The following is an 18,944-nucleotide window of genomic DNA, read 5'->3' on the forward strand; positions in this document are numbered from 1 at the left end:
TTTTTACACTACTATAAATCACGCTTACTGTATATATCATATAATGGCCACTATTTTGTGCCCTGTGCAAGACTGGCGTGATGTAGCGGTATCCCAAGTTTGGTGTTTTCGCTTGTCAAAATATTGGGATTCAAGATCAGCCACAGGAGGGGTACGTTTTTGGACTCAAATAAGGAAACAGTTGACTTTGCTTGTAAAAATCCTACATTGTATCTCTGACTATCCATCTCTTTCTGCCGCACCACATTTTCGACCAGTCCTGTGTAGTGGCAGCAATGGTGAGTGTGCCAGTCTAAGCTTGAGTGTATCTAATTCCAGGCTAATGCAGTCTAGCCTGCAGGTCCACTCTGCTTGGCTGCATGCCTACTTCTGTATCTCCGTACTCACTCCGCATCTTTAAAAGACTTGGGACATGAGGTGATCCGGTAGTATCCATTGTTTTGATACTGATTGGAAGGGATGCGCTGTATCATTGACGTCTCCAAAAATGTACCTATCAAAACGAGGGCTTGAATTTGAAGAAAAAATGTTCCTATGCTGTACTGCATGTACACTCTGCGTTGTTGCAGATACTCTCAAGGCCTTGAGGGCCTGTGGCTTGGTGACATTATGCTTGAGGCGTTTCCTTTTGAAACCTGAGGCCCAGAGCACAAGCTTACAGATAGTCGGGTTGGGTCGGCCTACGGGCGTATTGTAGTGTCAACTAAACCAGTTTGGCTTGTGTGACTTCTTGTTGTGTTGTATGTTTTTTTTTTTTTTTTTTGGGGGGGGGGGGGGGGGGCTTTATGGCCCTTTGCCCATAGGACCACAACTAGCCTAAAGTAAGACGCACAAATGCAGATGACTAAATGAATGCACAAATGTGATGATATTCCAGATGATATATGCTTTTGCTTGTATGCAGGCAGCCAAGTGTTAACAAGGCGTGTCCAGAATCACACCTATGAAAGCATGTCATCTGCAACACCCAAAGGCCTTTTTCAACGCCTTCGCCCTCTCTCATTTGTTTTGTTGTCTTAAGGAACACAGACTAAATATGCCCTCCACACTATTTGACACATATTGTCATTACATACACCCCCCAGATATGCAATTCAAGCAAAGAACCACAGGCATTTTTTTTTTTTTTTTTAGGAGATGCCAAAACATAAATGCTGCGCTTCAGGTAATGGAATAAGACGGATATATTTAGACCAGCAAGCTCCTCATTGGAATTTAAACACTTAAACACTGCTTTTCTTTTCTTTTATGGGCTCATTTGAATATGTATTTACATGTGTTTTTGGTTCCCACACCGCAGAGATTCTCTTCAAAACTTTTAGGTGACAGGCTTGACAAGGGTGTAGTGAGTGTAGATGAATTAGCTACACACACGCACGAACACGCAAAATGGATTTCTTAAGGGAGGAAAATTGTCACATCATGACAATATATTTGTTTGGAGATGAAGATTGATGTTTCACAAGCAATACTAATATTTTGGCACCACTTTTATATATCAATTTAATGCAGTTATATCCACACACACATTTTTGAAATGTGGCATTCAAATGACATTTTTGAAAAACGCCTGCTAAAATCGGTATTTTATTGCTGATTAAAAACAACAAACCAACATGAGAGTATTTAGTACTTAGGATCTAACAAGCCGGATCACCTGCACTATTAATTTATGTGGATGTAGTCCTTCAGATCAGCAGAAAATAGCGAGATATTAACGTTCATTCATTTCCAATCATTTTCCTAACATCCTTGAGCAGAAGGCATGCATGAAAAATGCTACAGTGGTATATTTAAAGGTTAATAGCCACGGATGTTCATATTCATGTGTATGTACTTGGACATTATATTGGTGTGTGTGTGTTTGAGTGAATATGCTGAAATATCTGCTCACATGTGTGCATATCAGGCCAGACAGATGAGGATGACAGATGTGAGTGTATTGGTGCATGGAAAGACGAAGGGGGGGGGGGTGTTGGGGATTCATGTGTACATGATGGAAAAATGTCAACTAGACATGGAAGCTCGCTCGGTGAGTTTCATCCCTCTTTCCGTCACTGTCTTCATACCTCCTTCCCCCGCTTTCCTAAAGGCACAAACTCTGGCAGTTGTCACCTTAGAGTATTATAGACCCCGCTGAAGCACTCCACTCCTCGGGAGGAGAATGTCAGCCCAGGCTTGGGGCAGTTTTGACAAACAGAGTATATATTGATACATGATAAAGTATGCTAGAAATCACCCAACTGCTGAGGGCTACTATAGTTTTAATATCATCATTTGAATTAACAAGCATTCTGTGGAGAAATAATGAGCTTTCATTATTCAGAACATCATCCTTACCCCAGCGGAGACTTGCAGGGCTATTAGTGCTTGAGAACTTAATGAAAAGAAGATAAAGAAGGTTTGAGATAAAAGTTTCAATGGCCACACTCGGTAACCAGAGTTAAATTTTAATGCGGTCCCGCCGGATGATGGACGACTTTCTTATCTGGGGCCCGGGGAACGGCCGGACAGGGGATCCACTTTGGAATCTGCCATTCTGGGGAAGTTGACGCACCACGACTGGGATGAATGCACCTTCAAAGTCTGTGGTCATTTATTGATACGGCAACAAAAAGATGACGGTGCCAAGCAGTGCCCAGATGAAATTGAACTCATTCGTTGGAAAAATATGCCCAAAGATAACGCTGCTTCATTTCATCGCCTCTATATTAGTTGCTGCAGTGATGTATAATTATCAACAAGGAAAAGATAATTGATCCCTACAGGACTATTTCATTTAAAAGACAAATCAGCAAAATTGGGGAAAAAAGTTTGAATAAAAATAAAGTAAAATAGTTTTTTTTTTTTTTAAAGGATTTTTTTTCTCCTAAATATATATATATATATATATATATATATATATTGCATAAATATAAATTTATATAAAAAATAAAGTAAAATATTTTTTTTTTTTTAAAGGATTTTTTTTCCTTAAAAATAATATTTTTTATTATATTTCTTATAATATATATATATATATATATATATATATATATATATATATATATATATATATATATATATATATATATATATATATATATATATATATATTTAGGAGAAAAAAATCCTTTAAAAAAAACAAAACTATTTTACTTTATTTTTTATATAAATTATATATATATATATATATATATATATATATATATATATATATATATATATATATATATATATATATATATATATATATATATATATAATTTGCCTGGTAACAGACACAAAACGCTTCTATGACATATCTGACATTCCTTTCCAAGCACGACTTGCTTGACTTTATTTCAGTTTTATTGGATAATCGCTAACTTTTCTTTAAACTACTATGACACTCGGGAATATAATACGGTAGTTAAAAAAAACAGCTGTACTCATAAAAATATTTTGGTATTAGAGTAACTTTGAATTTCAAAGGATGTCTCAGCGTTTGAAATGTTGGACTATATATGCAAAAGCTTCCCCCAGGATAACGTCTGCTCACTCAGCCAACCTAGGATGACACCGTCATTCTATGAGTGAATGTACGTCAGCGTTTATGACGTAACCTTGTCAAAATGCATTGAGCGCAATTATTTGACTACAAATGAAATCAGTGGGGATTAGTTTTTCTTTTTGGAGGTACACAAAAATAAATAGACAATGAGACAGACATCCCACAAATAGAAACGAGCGCTCTCTGTGAGTCCCTGTGTTTCTGCTGTGTTGTTTATCCCAAGGGCCTTAAGGGAAGTGTGTTTGCCTGCTGAACCATCATGAAGTCTCCAACAGACATTTCCAGTTTGCTGCTTGCACTCTGCTATGCTGGAGGAGATCTCTGTGAATGGGAGGGGAATGCATTGATTTGATGAATGAACGCATGTTTGTGGGAGCACTGGTGGCCAATGTGCAGTCTGGTGCAAGGATGTTTTTTTTTTTTTTTTTTTGTGGCTCCGGCTCGACAACAAAGCCTTCAGCGCTGGAGTGCAGACTGCAAGAGTCACAGCTCAGCGCTGATGTTATTTTTATTGCTTTTTTTTTTTTTTTTTTCCTAGCGTGACGGTTTACATGTTACATAATATTATGTGTGCACATTTCAGTGTAAGACAATGTCAGTATAAGGCTGAAATTTTCAATACATGGGCTGAGTGGGCTGTAAAGGATTTGTCTCAGCCAGACGCTACGTTTTTGGTTTTACAGCATCTTTCCTTCAAGTCAGGCAAGTGAACTCAAAGTATTTCAGGCTGTTTCCATTTGGCAATACGTTGCACCATGTCACACTCTCATACTTGAAGTCACACACATATGCTACCAATGTGCTTTTTAGTTTGTAAAACTTCGACGTAAGCCTGTATAATCTTTTTTAAAAGTAACCAATTAATACATATACTAGGACAATAAAGTTTAACATTAAACCCAGGTGTTTCACGGAAAAAAAGGGACATCATTTCAATGCATTTTACTGTTTGTCGTCATGATATGGTTCATACTTCAAAGGTGCTGCTTAATTTTTTAACTTCCCATAAAGTGTCTTTATCCATAATGGCAACTTCATTTATGGCGGCTGTATAACTTTAATTAAACATAGCCACATGTTGGCAAACATGGTAAAAAACACATGAGGGAGAGGCAGGAGGTTTTGGAGATTTACTGGAATTCTTGTTTTCCCAAAACAGTAGAGCAAAGAGAAAGTTTTTTTATGTTAATTCTTGACATGGTTGTAATCAAAATGCTTTTGATGTGGCCTTCCTAAATTTTGGAGTAGCGTGAGAAATGCTTTACAAATCCAAATGATTTTCTTTATGTACCTGATTGGTTAAGATTGGAAAGTGCCATCTGTTGCTATGGAATGCACTCGAGTACAATTTTTTTTTTTTTTTTTTTACACCTATTAATACTTTACCACCGAAAAAAGCGAGAGCAAGTGTGTAATTTAAAATGATACAATAGCATTGACTGAGTGAGATTCTCTCATCTTACACTTTGTGAAATATGAATCATGAACAGCTGTTGTTAAAATGATTTTTGCTCCATTGTCACACAAGGCCTGTGACAGAATGGCAACCATATATAGTATTTTTTTGCTTTGTAAGACAAACCTGATCCCTGAAAAAGACACATAAGTCCTGCTCATAAAGATGGGATCTGTTTGGTCTTTTGTATCCATTCTTATTGCCAATACGTATGGCCGTTCTTTCCACTTATTTCTCTTCAGGATCTCACGCTTGCACCATGTGTTGCCTGCCGCTGATCACAAACACATGACTTGACTTCTGCCCACGGCCAGCAGACATAACAGCAAACACCGACAGACAAAATGTAAGGCTTTCAAATCATATAGTAAATAAAATCCATTTGCATTTTGCATATTTCTATTATGCTTTGTTACAAGACGAAATATAAGCCATTGGTTCACATAAGCCGATTCATAACACAAGCAGTTAACTGTGCAAATACGTGCATCTTCTGAATATTGCTCCAGCTAATTATGGCATACTCTGGCTTGTGAACTCAAAGTTTGACTTGTGTTCTCTCAGTTCAACTGAACAAATTTGACAGTTGAGAGTGCAAGACCGATGAACAAACAAAACGCAAGTGTGAATGAAACTGACGGTAAGAGAGTGATGGAAAGACGTTGGATTTTTTTTTGTTTTTTACTATTTTAAGAGTGTATAAAGAGGCCAGTGGACACTCTTTCACTCTGGAGTCATTTATTTGTGATTATACTGATGTGTCTATGTTACAGGTCTCATGAGAACCAATCATCTACTGCTCAAACATGGAGGAACACAACATTATTGAGAATGAAGGGTCCACTCATTTTTTTTCTTCTAATAAGCACCCTCATTTTTTTTAAACATCTTCCACTACTGCTAATAACATGAAATTTGTATCAACAGGAGATGTTATACCCTTGAAATAAAATGCTCCCATTCTATGACACATCACCTTTCTACTGTGGATGTGCATCTCCATGTATGTGCCATCGTCCCACTGTGTTGATCACAAGGTAAGAGCATAATCATTAGGTGACTCAACTGGAGTAACATTCTTTGAACCCCCATCACCACTGTCCACAGTTACCACTCAGCTACGTAAGTCCAAACATCACACAAAGTGCAGGTGAACCATAAATGACAACAATAAGTAACTGTGTATGAGCAAATGCAAAAGAAAAAATAGAAATAGATATATTATTGGATATCTAATGCCTAACAATGTCCATATATTTTAGGAATAAACACAACACCTGATTTTGGTTTAGAGAAAAATCTGTCTTATTGTTTCAATGTGGTTTGTAAGGAAATTTGAGGTTAGAAAAAAGACATGTCTACTATAATGTCTTTGAAAACAAGTCTAATGGCTGGAAATGGAGATTCATCAACAGTATTCCACAACAAAGGCATATGTTTGTTCTACTCTCACAACCCTCCATACATCCTCCCAATAGAAACTTTACTGATCTTTATATCCCTCGCTTGCATGTTAAAGTGACTTCCTAATCCAGTGAAAGACAAGTGATTGTAAGAAATGTCATTGTGTGTGCAGTCACGGCGGAATGTGTCAGAAAGGCAATGGCAACTTGACAGTCCGGTTCTACGTCTGCGTGTGACGAGCCAGACCAAAAGGTCACACACTTGAAAAATGCTGTTCTGCACCTCTGACAGCTTTATAAGGCTTGTGTAAACATAAACCCCGAGCATGAGTACCTGAGTGTTTTGTGACTTATGTCAAGGCGAGATTTGGAATTGTGGGTTTAAAGGAATTTTGGACGAAGACAATTACCCACATGAAGATGAAGGCTCAAAACACAAAAAGCTTTTTTTTTTTTTTTTTTTTTGCGCAATGGGGGCGTGTGGACGTTTTTCATGCAATTTTGCAAAAACTCCTAATTGGCAGATAGAAAGATTGTATCATTTCTCATAGTTGAAGCAGAGGTTGTAATTTACATTCTCATTAAATTGATCCATTAAAATAAGCAATGGCCTGTTTGGTCTCCAAACTCTGCAAAGTCAGACATAACTTAGGCAGACACTTTTTTTTTTTCTTGAGGAAATTAATTTGTAAGCCTGACACAAATAAACAGCTCATGCATAAATATGCCCGTAACTTTGAAGACAAAAGGAGAACGGCTCTATCTTTATTGTAAGGGAAGGATTTTGCTCCTTATCAAAGCAACACAGGGCAAGATTAAAGAGTCAAAATCCTCCCCACGTGTGTGCAGTGTGTTTGTATTTTGCTCCTGCACGCCTGCCCCCGGTTATCCTCTATCCTTCTCCTCCCTACCTCCCTCCCTCCCTCTCTTGCCACTTTCCCTGTAGCATTAGGAGCTAGCTGCCAGGCTTTCCTCTTTAGCATCCATCCATCCATCCCTCCTTCCTTTGCCTGCAGGAGCTTGCATTAATCAGGACTTTCCAAGGAGGTCCCGCTACTGTAGCTGTTGTTTTTCCTCCCAATTTGTTAGCATGCACATGCTGTCAATCCTCATACACAGATAATCAATAAGACTCAATAACAACAGACCGTTCGGTCTGTCTGAAGATATTGAACTGAAATATAAAACAAGAATTATCTTGATGGATAAAGTTTCTTATCCTAATCTCTTGGGTCATGTTTGTCTTTTTTTCTTTGATTGTTATTTCCACTCATTACTGTGACACCGATAGCAACATTTTTTTCTTTTTCTTTTTTAACTACCATCACACAACATTAAACATACTGTTTATATTTATATATATACATTTAAACTTCGGTGTGCGTTTTTTTTTTTTTTTCTTCTTCAATGTATACGGTGCAGGTAGGGAACTGCGGGCTTGTCTACAGCTTGTTACACATAAACAGTTGCCTGCTGCGACCTCGAAACAATTAAACACACATTAAGACAGTACAGTCACAGCTGGAGTCAAAAAAACAATGAGCTCAGACTTCCTTAAAACTCCGTAAAGCTGAGGGGAACATCCGAGTCAGGTGATAATTCTCCACGGGTTGTACCTGTAGCAGCCACGTACTACCTGTTAAAAGACATTGAAAACTTTTACGGCCCCTTAAAGGACATTTTTCACACGAATAAGGCTATTATTTAGACTTTTGAACCATCAAAAGTGTGTTATTCATTTATACTGTCAGGGGATGACTTGTTTTCCCACTCTGCTTGATTTCACATTTATTTTAGTCAAATAAGTTATATTTTAAGTTTACTATGGACTGACTCTTGAGTATTGGTATTGAAGAGATAATGAGTCCCTTTTCAGGGTTATCAATTGCGACCTTCATATACATTATGAGCCAGCGTCTTCTTCCCCATGGGGTCCAAAACAAGCCGCCAAGAAATACGCCAACATGGCGTCAACACATATTCTGCACCCAACCACGATGCAGCGGGTGAATGCCAAAGGCCAATAAGAGGAAGCGAGCACGCATGGAGGGGAAATTCGGGACAAAAGTACGCAGTCTAATGATTGGAGTGGAAAAACGAAAGCAGGGTAAGAAGTGGTGAACGAAGGACGAGGCAGAGAACGGCGGGAGGGGGCAGCGTGGAAATTGTCCAGTCCATGAATGACACTTTATTGGATGGCTAACAAACAGGGGGCGAGAGAAACCAGAGGAGGCTTGGCGAGCGTGGAGGGAAGTTAGTGCCCTCAGGATGTTGGATCCTACTACCAGGCCCAGAAGTGTGGCTAGGAGATAGCAGACTATGCAACCCAGCCATTCATTCAGACACAGTGAAAGCAAAAACAACAGCACTGAGTAATTCATGACGCTCAGAAGCACAACTAAAGGAAATAAGAAAAGGGAAAAACAAAAACATGGCCCATTGTGTGGTGATTCCTTCAGTCAGCTGTCCAATGATATTTTAAAGATCACTCCGCTCAAGCCATTTATAAACGTGTTGCCAAAATGAACTCATTCACTGCCAACCCAGTTAACATCTTTGATAACCGTCAATGGCACTGAAGGAGTTCATGGCAAACTTCACATTATCCATCGGATCAAAGGCAACTGACGAGTTTACATTTGAAAAAGAAGAGCGCAACATTCCAAGTTTGTTGGGGAACTGACCGTCAATTTATTTTGCACAATCCTAATCCTACCCTGGATGCATACCCACACGCAAGAGAAAATACATAGAACCTCTGCAGGGCAAACAGTGGAGAAAATAAACAAGCCTTAGAATAACGCGCCTGTTAAAATAACATTCTTCAAGGGGGGGGGTAAGCTGCTTCATCTCCAGTCATCACAAGTCAAATTTAGTGAACCCACACTAAATCTTTTTAGAGCAAGCATTAAGTAGCAACACTTTGAGCCGGGTCGGCTGGCTTTTCACTGTTTCACGCTCGCTCTCCATATATATCCTCCAATCTCTCAATTGGCAACGTGATGGAGGAGCTTCAGGCCATGTGTGCTGGTTTGGGCCAATTATAGGGATTCTCATCAGCGCCGGCCGGGCTGCCTTGAGCTTCAGGCACAGAGTGCACAGACTGGCAGAGGTTCTGCATAGGTCAACTTTGTACCCCTCACATCTTTACACAAAAGAGGATACCTTGGAGAGGGTCCACTGCTGGCAGGGACAAGACAAGGGAAAAAAAAAAACATGTTCTGCTTCGGTACATAGAACATTCACGTGCAGCGCATACACTTAACTCGAATTAAGTCAGTGCGGTATTTTTGTGGTTCAGAATATTAATAATAATAATTCATTATTTACAGATTTGAATGGTATTAGAGTGATTTCTTACAAAATTTCTGATGTTTCATACAGAATGTCTTTCGAAGCAACATATTAAAAAATTTGGAATTACCCATTCAGTCGACAAAGTGGTTTCTAACTTCAATGTAAGTTCAGGTAAAAGGACGTAAAAGACCTAATATGAGATCTGTAACAACAGCAACACTTCCAATGTGCTCGCGCTACATTCAAGCATAATTACCAGCTTGGAGGAAAATTCGGCTGAGCAACTGGATTAAATATGACTGAATCTTCTTAAGTGGTACAGATGCAAAGCCCACTTAAATATTTGCCCCATATACATTGGCTTCAGGATGAAAGGCTTGGCCAAGGTTTAAGAACTTGCGCTTACACCACTAAGCTTTTTTACTCCTTTCTGTGGAATTATCTGCTTTTTTTTTTTTTACAAGTAGAACTTTGAACACTTCTTGCCCGTGTGTTTGCTTCTGAAACACAATCTCAAACATGGCTCGGAAGTGTGTATCTTGGAAATGGAACCAAACTTGTGGCCTGTTTGGCGCACTTGCAGCCCTGAAAGTGGATTGTGCTGGAGCTGTGGATTAGCACAAGGCAGCAGCCAGCCAGCCAGTATCTATGCGTGTGTACGTGTGTGTGTGTGTGTGTGTGTGTGTGTGTGTGTGTGTGTGTGTGTGTGTGTGTGTGTGTGTGTGTGTGTGTGTGTGTGTGTGTGTGTGAGTGTGTGTGTGTGTGTGTGTGTGCAAAAAAAAAAAGTACACGTGCACGTCTGTGAGCTGGCTGGAGGCTGCCTTGTGGTGAGGAGAAAGATTTGCACCTCCATGCACGCTGCTGAAAACCTGCTAACCGTTGCATTTACAACTCTCAGGCTGTTGAGGTAAACACATTTGTAGTAGAGAGAACATTTAAAGAGAAAAAAAAAAAAAAAACATGACAATATATGCACCCCAAAACAACGACTTGAGGTCAAACAATCCTGTAATATTACACACTAACATTGTTAATTGCATAAAAGTCTATCATAAATACTCATGGGTATTTCTCCCCTCTCTCTTAAGAGAAATTAATTTGAGACCCAGATTTCCATTCCCACAATGCATTTGGGGTTGTGGTAGAAAGCTTTAAATCTGTGTCAAAAAGAAACACATTAAGTCTGTGCAAGATGTTCACTTAAGGAACCTGGTGTGAAGGTACCGTCGCTACGCCGAGGCTCATTAATTACAATAATCACATCGTAGGTGTTAGAATAATTCATTAACTGAGATTTAGTTAAGGCTTCATTTAATAAGTCCTTGTTGGTCAGGAAAAACTGACGAGAAAGACATCCGCGAGAGGAGGTGATTGGAAGAAAAGGGGGAAGGGGAGGGCGGGGCCTATTAAATCACAAGGCCCGAATTGTCAATTTGAGTTTGAGCATTCCACTGGGGAAACTGTTCCATCCCTTTTAAGAGATATATCATTTTATAAAAGTCCAAAGGGAAAGGAACTGGGGGGATGGAAGGGTGGCGGTAATACAAGGGAGGGATGGAGGGATGCTTGGTTAGGGAATCAGTTTTGCCTACTATATTTAACTGACCCATAAATCTGTTTTAAAGTCTCCTCCATTTACAATCGAAAAGGAAGGAAAAGAAGGTTTGCTCTTTTTTGTCTTTTAAGTACCGCAGTGGTTGCTACATTTATCCTAAGAGCATAATTGGTCCAGCTCCCTCGGCTGCTGGCTCAGTTACCCGGCCTCCCTCAGGTCCCCTTTGTATGTGTTTGTGTACGTATTGGTGCATGTGCAACCACGCCCATGTCAGTACTTGAATGAAGACAATTCCTGACTCATTAGTAGGGCTGGGCTTGATGTGCTATTGGCTAATAATAACAAACTAAAACACACCTGCTGACAACACCACTGCAGGGCAATGAGTGTGTGTGCATGGGAGTAAGCGGCAAGGGAAGTTGTGCTTGGGATATGAACACACATTTCTGCACATCCACTTCCTGCCATGAACGCTTTATATTCACTACAAAGGTAAAGGTAAAACTCATTAACGCTGATTGAAAAAAGGATTTTTTGTTTCCCACTTTTTTTTTCTACACATTTTCTAATTTCCCAGGAAATGATTAATACATGAAGCCTAATGACAAAAGTCAGCATATGCAGGAAGTAGTGATGGAGCAAAGTGTTCTAATGTGTCAGGAGACATTTGAAGGTGATAACCAGGAATGAGGCAGAGGTTGGCGGGCAAGAGGATGAGATTGGAGCAACATAATGCAGCAGCCACTGTGCTAATTTGGAGATCTCCAGCTGGTGCAAGCCAGAGGGCTCATGGTTCCATAACACCATATTGCTGCACATGCACACAGCCCTTTTTTTTTTTTTTAGTAGGGTGACTCTCCTTGATCATGTGTGTTTACGTACTGTAAGAGAATTTGTTTTTCCCCACTATATATTTATCATAGGTAAAAAAGTACAGGAAAATACCCCAAAATCAAGTATCTGCCCTGGCACCTGGGGGTCCAATGGCCCTGCGCGGCCCCCTCTAGCTCTGCCAGTGGAGGGAATGCATTTCATTGAATTTAAAAAAAAATCCCAATGGATTATGATCTACCTTAGTCAGGTTTCCACAAGAATGGTAATACTGCTATTTCAAACCCCTTTTTTTCTTCTTCCAGATGTCATTATGTTGTTACAGGAACAAGTCCTCTGCTGCCAGATGCCACCGTTTGCCTTCAACATATTGACGGATATTACGACGCTGCTGCTGAAAAGTTGGAGTCAAATTCCTTTTCTCTCGGGCTAGATTCAAGTAATGGCTTTAATGCAGCTGGGTTAGCGTTTTTTCTGGTGCTTTTACAACCAATAAGATTTCCCCATCTACAAACAATGCCCAAGTATCTTTTTTTTGCCCTCCTCCATTTGGTTAACCTCAAGTCTTTATGGTTTACAGAGGGGCTGCTCGAGGGGTGATGCCATTTGACTCTAGACTAGAACCAAAGTCAACTCTTGACTAATCTGAAACATCTGGCAAATTTTATGAGAAAAAGAAAAGTGGTAGGAAATCATGCCAGGTTGGCAGGTGGATGAGTTACAAACAACCAACATATCTTGTAATGTATACATGCGCATCCAACTTTCTACCACTGGGAGATGTGGATACTGAACTTTCGAACTTGATTCATTTATTCATCGCATGCCATGCCAGACAGTTTGTAGCTCTGTGCCATTTTATGAGCCACAAAGTTAACCAACTCTCATTTAAAGGCTTCTCTCCTCAACCACATATAAATACACCCGGGCTGGCTTTGCCACCAGCCATGGCCCCAAATATATCCCTAGAGACAAAAAAAATTTCAAAAGTTGTGGTACGTAAACTAGTAATGACCACACATTAAGGCAACGGGAATTCTTTAATTATTCATGAAAACATACCATATATATTCACTCACTATGAATAAGGGCATAACATCAGATACCCCTGCTCATCTCCTGAATTAACACAAACTGTATAAAAAAAAATCTATTCACTCTTCTGATGGAATTTTGCAGTAATCTGTATCATTTAAGAATAAAGCTAAATTCATGTGAGGTGTCAATACATATCACGAGTGCACATATGAAATTTGTAATTTCACAAACAACCACACTTACACACTTGATGCACTCACTCAGCATAAGCTCGGTGCCTTCCCAATGCACTGATAATCGAAAAAAAAAAAAATGAAATGGCTACTGCACATGACGGGAAATCACACACAGACACACACATGCACACACGCACACACACACACGCACAAACTGAGGGTTTACTCCATGTTCAAGATGTACCATGAAGTAATTCACACACATGCATGCCGAGCAGAGGAACAGCAACAAATTCGATTTCCCAAGGATGATGGTGTGATGAAAGATTGTGTTTTTTTTTCTCCCCCTCATCTACTGCAAGTGCTGTTAGAGCATGTTGTGATTAAATAAAAACCTTGCCCAAGTTTCAATAAACGCATTATAACAATTGCGTTTCCCTGACAAAGATTTAGGGACTGGTGTGATGCGATTGTATTACTGGGGCACATTGATCTTTTTTTTTTTTTTTTTTTTGAACATCCGCCTCTCATCCTTGAGCAACTTATTTTGTTGACGTGGTTTGATGAGGTGCAAAGAAAGCTGTTATTGGTCATATATTTAGCAGAATTTTTCTTGACTATTTATGGAATATGTGTTCAAGCCATTCTTCTTAAGACTGCAGTGTGTGAAGGTGTGGCAGAATTGAGCAAAATCTAAATATCATGGAAAATGAAACCAAAGTTGGATGTGAGTTCATATTTTGTGTGTTACATATTTTGAAAGAAGTGTAAAGGTCTTAAGGCAAACTGTCCGCCTTATTATTGATTTAAGATTCCACTGTAAGCAGACACAAACACGAATAGACACAGGTGTGGCACAATACTATCTATGTATAATTCTGCAAGTGGTGACAAGCTTAATAACACCGCACTGTCATATTTTTCCCCCTTTGATCTGCACACACATGCAACGCGGCCGCGTTTGAGATTCCCATGAAGATAATAATAATGCCAATCAATGCAAAAAAAATTCTATTCCGATGCATTTGTTTATGGAACACCTGCAAACACAAATTAAGTCCGAATAAGATTGATTAAAAAATAGTAAAATTTGCTTTAGAATTTTACAATATTGGATATTAAATATAATATTCACATGAAATTCACATTGTTTCGCAGTTTTTTTTTTCTTTTGGAGTTAATGTTAGTTCATGTTAACCCAAACAAAAAATAGAACAAGCATCTAAATGCTGATAAATAGTTTCATTCAGGCTCCCCCACTCATTTTCTCAGAGTCTGAGGCAACCTAACGTAGCTCACAGTTTTTCCCGCCTTGTGCTGCTCTCCTTGGAGGCGAAGTCAAAAGGTTTTTCATTTATCTCCGAAGCACAAACACGAATCCCCCGAGAGACCCACAAGGAAAGTAGCAACACCTTGCCCCAAATATCTGATCTTGGAGGAGCAAAAAATAGCATACGCGTATTTGTTTGCCGGGTCGCAAGCTTACGTTGTTCCCCTGACACGACATTGTCATTGAACATTTTGCCGTCGTGCGCTAGGCGTATAAAAATACATTTTTTTGGGGGGAAAGACACATTCTGAGAACAAAGGATAATTATATTTGTTAAACATGCGGTGTTGTTGGTAATGTTTTGTAACTCAGAGATGATGCATAGATATTTTAATATCTGCATTTGTTTGGTTTGATGCTTCTGCATTTTTGTTTTGGATTACTATTAATGCATCAATATGCTAAAACGTTTCATTTGAGAAGAGAACTCACTTAAGTTAGTTATTCAAGCCCTAAATATGTTCTGTCTGTGTGATAACAACAAATGCGACAAAGCAAATAAAGAAATAAGAAAAGAAGAGAAATTAGAAGGCCTGCTTTCACCCACAGACAGAAAGTTTGAATGTGAGTTGTCAGCTTTGGTCTCTTGGCTACAGGGCTTGTGGGATAGCCCAGCGTCTTGGCAGCCATTTCTACCTTGAGCGGGAAAAACAATCTTTGTGCGCTTCTGTCTGGGCTTCTGACTCATTCGGCTTGTGAGCATGTTGTGTTTTGGGAGGAGTCCGTTTCTGACATTGCATGTGGATTTTTACATTTTATGTGGGCTGCTGTTTCTTATATAGCCTGCTTGTGCGTGCCTATGCATGAATGCATATTTGGTTTTATGACTTTTGTGTAAGGGGGGGAAGAGAAAAAAAATTAATAAAGAGTGAGCCTTGGCACATGAGGGGAAAGTCAGAAAAGTTTGCATCACATTTTTTTGAGTGGGGGTGTGAACTCATTTTTGTTTCTCTCTTTTGTGCAACAAAAGGATTTATGCAGGAGTTTCTCAGTCTGCTTTTTCATTTTTAATCAAAGCGAAAAAGACATTTTAGGATTGTACTGTATATGAATGTATAAATGACAGAATGGCATGATGATAATAATAATAAAAAGTTCCTTTCATTATATTTGGGCTAAACTGCCTGAAGGGGGTAAAAGAAAGCTTTAACATTTCATATCATGTCATACTCGCTCGCACTCTCCTCAGATTGCACTGAGATGTCTCCTATATAAATTATTCAAATTCAGTCTTTAAATATTGGTTGCTTTTAGGTATATAAAAAAAAAAGGATGTACTTTTTATCTAAAAATGAAAAAGCCCAAGCTTTCAGCAGTGCAATTGGAATATGAGTGTTTCCTGTTTCCTAGCGATAGACTCGACTTTTTTTGCATAGTTGCGATGCTCCCTTTTAATAAATCAGGTTGGTCCGCAAATCTCACGGACTCAAGTTGTTTAACGACCATTGCTAATGTTCATGTGCTTTCCTCTCTCTTTGTCTTGTCTGCGGAGTCAACCTAATCGCTGCTGACAGTCAGCTTTGCTCTTTTCTTAGCGCCGCGTCGCTTGCAATCAGTGACAGTGAAGTCAGGCAGCAGGAAGGGCTTGTGTGAAGTCAACACCCACTCGGGCCCAGCACACACACACACACACACACACACACACACACACACACACACACACACACACACACACACACACACACACACACACACACACACACACACACACGTGCAAAGACTGAAAGTCGCACCCACGAGCAAATAAAAAGTCTCTCGCTCGTGCACACAAATGTATATTAAATTCATAAATGCCAATATGCCATGACAATAGGCACATGCACACGTTTGTGAAGGCACACTCTTGCTTTCAAAATAATAAAACCAGCTCAACTGGAGAGCCACTGGCCTCCTTGTATGTGGGTCAGACCCATGCAAAGCTGTATTGATTTTTCGGGCTGCATGTCTGACCGCGTGCAACGCGTTGAAAAAGTTTGACAGCAGCAATATTTAACACGCGGAGCATTCGCAGTCGAGAGGTTCCGGGGTCCGCTCGCCTCTACTCGTCAGCGCCTCGCCAATTGGCAGACAATGGACTCGTTTGATAAAGAGGAGGGCTGACATTGGAACGGGCAATTTGTGAGTGACAGACCAGGAGGAAGGGATGAAGAGAAGGGGGAGGCGGTGGCAAGTGAGGGGTCAGGAATTTGCCTCTTTAAAGAATGTAGCGTCACCCATATGTCCATCTGCCCTGGTGCATGCTTGATGGAGTGGAAGGATGGGGATGCGAGAGTGCTCTCCTCTCTTCTTCCTCTCTCTCTCTCTCTCTCTCTCTCTCTATTTCCACTCTACTTTGCAGACCTCTGTATGATTCTCTGGTGCACAGCAAATGCTTATTGTTTGTTTCCCAATTGGATTAAACCATGCACTGGACATTTAGGACAAAGTAGAAAAAGCTTTCAAACTAAAAGTTTTCTGTAGAAGAAGTCAGATACTGAGTATACTGATAGGATATTTTAACTGACATATGTACAAAGAAGCAAACGATGATCGGTTGCTTTCTATCATATGTGATTTTGAAAATGGATTCAAAATGGAATAGGAATCCTTTTTCGACCAGCTTGGACTGTCTAACCACTCCTGACTGACTGGCTTTCTTTTAATGTTACACTTGCGAAAGAATGCTGTCCTTGACAATTTTGGAATGTGAGCGTAAATGGTCAATCCTGGTTAAAGGTGATACGGATGTTCTCTGTGTTGCTGGAGGCAAACGTGAGGCAATCTAGAGCACTTTTGTCACTAGAGACTTTATCTCTTAGGTCGTGGGGTCCAAGGACGATTACTTTGAATTTGTCTGACTTTAGTCGTGAGAAATTGTTGGTAATGAAACTCTCGATTTCGTGCCTGAAAGGTTGGCTAACTGGTTGCTTTGCTCAAATTTCATGCAAATAGGAGCAAATGTGCCCTACTGGTCCAACGATGGACACTATGACCAAGTTTTATATGTAGATAATCGGACAAGAGTCTAAATTGATAGTCCTCAAATAAACTTGTTCTACAGGAATTCATGCATTTTTTTGTCAACTGCTACTGATGATTAGATATCGGTCTGTAGATGGCTTTGCCGAGAAGTCATGAGAAGAGCATCCACAAAAAGATGCTTTGTTGACGTAAGAATGCCCTGAGGTCAAAAACTAAATTATGCTTATAAATGTGGCTTGCAGATGAGATTTTTTTTTTTTCCAAATACTCCATTGAAGCATTGTGTCCTGCTCCATTACGTTTTGAATGATAATCCGTGCTCAAAATACAGAAAAATATAGTTGAGTAAATGATATTTGGCCTGAGACGGTCTGGAACTCGCCATGAAAATATGATTCAACATTCCAAGTCATACCTGAGACTGTTCTGAAACCGCTCCGTTAACTCTTTATTTAATGTGACTTAACCAAATGAGCTAATAGGAGTCCACTGGAACTAAAGGTGAAATTGAATTGCATCCTTTCCTTGCAGAAGAAAATGTGCTTGACATCACCGTTGAAGTACTTTCAAATGACCTCTTATTAATCCTGCAAATGTGCTTCTCATATTTACTGCAGTGGTACTTTTTGACCCTCACCAAAAATTGGCTAATTTGGGAGGGGCGGTAAAGACCACATAGAGCTAGCTAATGGCTTACTCATTTGAATAAGCGCACTCCGCTCAGGGGAGGGCTATCTCGTGTCAGTGGTGTCCAACTGAAAGAAGCCCCCCCCGATCAATGTGAATATTTTCCACCTTTTTCCCTTCTGGTGACATTATTTTGCCATTTGTTATCCCTGTATGCTGTAGGCATTTTGAAAATTTCAATCATTTCTAATTTCTCCAGTCAGTTACTACCTTTAAGGTGTGTTGCACTGTAAATTCATTTGGAACTTTCTGTCTTACTTCCTTTTCATTAGGGTAGTAATGGGCAACTCTTAAGAATAACCAGAGGGCTAAATGGAAGTAGGAAAGTCATGCCATGAACAAGAGAGACAGAATCGCAAGAGTTCAGTCATTTCCATTAAAGCTGCACGAGAGCGTGCGAGAGAGAGAGAGAGAGAGAGAGAGAGAGAGAGAGAGAGAACATGATATGTGACAAACGATGCCAGACCAGCATATTGCGTCAAGCTGGATGGTGTAGAGTCGATTGCCCCTCGGTCATGTCTGCTACATATCTTATTTCATGAGGTAAATTTCAGATTTTATAACATGGTGATTAGATTACATGCAAGATATTAATTGTAGGAATGAATGGAAACACATGAGATCAATGTGGTCAGCTGTAGCGTTTTATGAAATGAGCAGAAAATGAATCAGAGTATA

Source organism: Syngnathus leptorhynchus, chromosome 19, assembly GCF_054491065.1.
Source record: "Syngnathus leptorhynchus isolate UIUO chromosome 19, UIUO_Slep, whole genome shotgun sequence".
NCBI classification, from domain to species: Eukaryota; Metazoa; Chordata; class Actinopteri; order Syngnathiformes; family Syngnathidae; genus Syngnathus; species Syngnathus leptorhynchus.